Genomic DNA, 903 nt, shown 5'->3' on the forward strand with positions numbered 1-903 from the left:
CATTTCCATAATCTCTTTCTCAGCTTGTTTATCCTTTGAATAGAGGAGGGCTACTGATTTGTTTGAGTTAATTTTATATCGAGCCACTTTGTTGCAGTTGCTTATCAGCTTTAGGAGTTCCCTGTTGAAATTTTTGGGGTCACTTAAGTATAAAATCATATCATCTGCAAATAGTGATAGTTTGACTTCTTCTTTTCTAATTTGTATTCCTTTGACCTCCTTTTGTTGTCTAATTGCTTTAGCTAGAACTTCAAGTACTATATTGAATGGAGAGGGAAAGAGTGGGCAGCTTTGTTTGGTTCCCGATTTTAGTGGAATTGCTTCAGGTTTCTCTCTCTATTTAGTTTGATGTTGGCTACTGGTTTGCGGTATATTGCTTTTACTATGTTTAGGTATGGGCCTTGAATTCCTGATCTTTCTAAAACTTTTAACATGAAGGGATGCTGAATTTTGTCAAATGCTTTTTCAGAATCTAATGAAATGATCATGTGTCTTTTTTTCTTTGAGTTTGTTTATGCAGTGGATTATGTTGATAGATTTCCATCCCTGCATTCCTGGGATGAAGCTTACTTGAATGTGGTGAGTGATTGCTTTGATGATTTCTTGGATTCGGTTGGCAAAAAATTTTATTGAGTATTTTTGCATCAATGTTCATAAGGGAAATTGGTCTGAAGTTCTCTTTCCTTGTTTGGTCTTTGCTTGGTTTAGGTATAAGTGTGGCTTCATATCATGAATTGGGTAGTGTTACTTCTGTTTCTATTTTGCGGAATAGTTTGAAGAGTATTGGTATTAGGTCTTCTTTGAAGATCTGATAGAATTCTCCACTAAACTCATCTGATCCTGGGCTTTTTTTTGTTTGGGAGACTGCTAATGACTGTTTCTATTTCTTCAGGGCTTATGGAA

Source organism: Apodemus sylvaticus, chromosome 13 (genome assembly GCF_947179515.1).
Source record: "Apodemus sylvaticus chromosome 13, mApoSyl1.1, whole genome shotgun sequence".
NCBI lineage: Eukaryota > Metazoa > Chordata > Mammalia > Rodentia > Muridae > Apodemus > Apodemus sylvaticus.